The sequence below is a fragment of the Eptatretus burgeri genome, chromosome 10 (assembly GCF_056783735.1).
Source record: "Eptatretus burgeri isolate ZD-2024b chromosome 10, Ebu_testis_v1, whole genome shotgun sequence".
In the NCBI taxonomy this organism is placed as follows: domain Eukaryota; kingdom Metazoa; phylum Chordata; class Myxini; order Myxiniformes; family Myxinidae; genus Eptatretus; species Eptatretus burgeri.
Window position 1 is genome coordinate 17,631,300 of NC_140970.1, and position 2,500 is coordinate 17,633,799.

Sequence of the window (2,500 nt, forward strand, 5' to 3'; positions counted from 1 at the left end):
CTTCTGGTGTTTTTATTTCAAATTCCAACAATATTTACCTCTCCCTCATCGACCTTGAAGTTTAGCCTCAGTTTATTGGGGCGGCTGACATTAGAACGACGACGTATCGACCTGTGCTGAACTTTAAAACGCTCCTGTAATGTCCAATCGTCTCTTTTGATGCGATACGTCGATCTGTGTGTTTGTGTAATATTGTTGTGAATTCGCGCCCGCCGGCGTGCGAATGGCCACGTCACTCGAATCGCGGCAGTCGCCCACCGGACGGACAATTCTGTCGTGACCCTCTCGGACTAACGCCGGGAGCTAGTCACGGGTGGGCCTTTCAGCCTCACCACGATCGTGCCAATCGGCCCCCCGCGTGGGATAGGGTTGTTCGCCAAATTCGACCTACCTAATTACCCACGCGGAGGGTAGACCGGGCGATCGCACCTCGCCGCAGGTCGACTCCGGACACGGGCCACTTAAGCGACCCGTTCCGTAATATCGGGATAACCGAGTGGTGTTATCGTCGGCCTAGACGGTTCCGATTAATTATCGGGCGTATTAAGCCCACTACCAGCCCTTGACGTGAAGCAAGATGGAGATTCAATTAAAGAAAAGACGAAGCGAAACGGGAAAAACAGTTCAACATAATGCACATTTATTCCGCGGCACACGGAGAGCACACATATATAATTACAACAATTATGCACATATATCAAATGCTACAAAAGAAACACAACAATGCAGATCTACAACCGACTACGCGAGCACACGGCAACACTTACACAGTTTTACTTTGTAGACAGCGCCAACAACACATTTATTCAAAAGCAAAAGAAAAGGGCCACCCTTAAAGACAAGGGGGCAGACGGGGCCTGTGGGCCGCGAGACCGGGTGGATCCTACCCGTGTCTTTGTGATGAGCCGCAAATGTGGGGGCGCGGCGGCGCCCCGACTCCGCGCTCCTTCGCGGGTTTCGTTGGCACTGCTTGGAGTGGGGTGGGAACGGGGCCCCCCTTTTCGCAATATCTCAGCGCGGGGGGGGAATTGTTGATGCTCTGGGGAAAGAAGATAGCTGGCTTGCTTAGGTCCCGCGACGAGCGACTCCACTGCGAGCTCGTCGCCGTCCGCCGTCTTCCTTGCCTCGGACCCGAGCTATCCGGTCTCCTCCGCAATTCTCCTCAGCCGAGTGCCGCAAACCACCTGTACGCCCTCGCCTCCCGACTCACTCCGCACTCCAACCCGACTTGACTGCGCTCCAAGCTCCAGGCTTCCTTTCTCTGCAGCTCCCCGACAGACTCCGAACCCCGACAGACTGCCACTCTCCAGACCCGACTTGACTCACGTCTCCACAGACTGCTCCTCTCCAGACCCGACTTGACTGCCTCGACCGACAACTGACTGCCGCTGCCACACTCTGCCACTGCCACACTCTGCTCTCCAAAACTGACTCTTCCGAAACTGACTAAATTCGCCCCGCGCTCGGCGCTTTATAGTCCGGCAGGAGAACCCATATGCAAATTTCTGGATCAGAACGAGCTCGGGGGTGGAGCCACGCTCGCCCATTGGATGGAGAAAAAGGGGCGTGAGTCTCCCCTGATCCTCGAATTTGCATATCCCGATTCTACTCCGACGCGCCTGGAGGCGGGGCCAAACCGCCCCGCGCTTGTTGATTGGACGGATCAGAAGTGGGCGTGTATCATTCCAGATCCGAATTCTCCTCGGAAAGGCCGCACTTTGCACTCGCAGTTCGGCGCGCGTCCCGTACGAGGCCAGGAGAGCCTGACGCTCGGCGTTCACAAGTGGTGCGGGAATGGCCGTAGAAGGAGAGGTGAAGGTGGTGGAGGGTTTATTGTGGTGGTTTATGGCCATGGCGACGTTTGGAATGGCGGTGATGCGATGTTTGCGGGAGCGAGTTGTGAAGGTAAAGGTCGTGGCTGTTGGCGTTGTTGTTGTTGTGAAGCGGCGTTGTGGTTGGTGGTTGTTGTGTGATGGCGGTTGAGACGTGGTTGGTTCAAAATAAAGATAGAACAGAAAAACTGCTATCTTAAAGGATCGCAGCCGAATGAATCACATTTATTCCCTCTAAACAACGGGTTTGGGGCTAACTACACATGTACTTACAGAGATATCTCACCTCCGGGACTTGAATGGTGGTTTGCGAATTTCCTCAACCGCAACACTATGTATTCCTCGTTCTTCTCAACGCCCCCCTTACATTTTTTTCTGTTTTTTTTCAGGGTGAAACTTCAAGGTCGATGAGGGAGGGGTAAATGTTGTCCAATTGGAAAAAAAAGTTCACCAGGAGAGTTTTCTCGACTATTCCAATGAATCCCGGGGGTTGGAGCTTAGAAAATCGAAGTTGAGAAATAAGGACCACCCTTTTTTAATATATATATATATATATATATATATATATATATATATATATATATATATATATATATATATATATATATATATATATATATATATATATATATATATATATATATATATATATATGTATACATATCACG

General features: G+C 50.9%; 1 protein-coding gene across 2 annotated transcripts in view; it reads right to left on the reverse strand.

Annotated features, from left to right (window-relative positions):
• The window catches only part of LOC147018012 (uncharacterized), a 39,609-nt gene extending 37,267 nt beyond the window's left edge, over positions 1-2,342 (reverse strand). For both annotated transcript variants that reach the window (XM_085897206.1, XM_085897207.1), the window contains exon 1: positions 2,119-2,342. The gene's annotated coding sequence lies outside the window, so the exon portion shown is untranslated. The remainder of the gene's footprint in view (positions 1-2,118) is intronic.
• Positions 2,343-2,500: the final 158 nt, after the last annotated feature.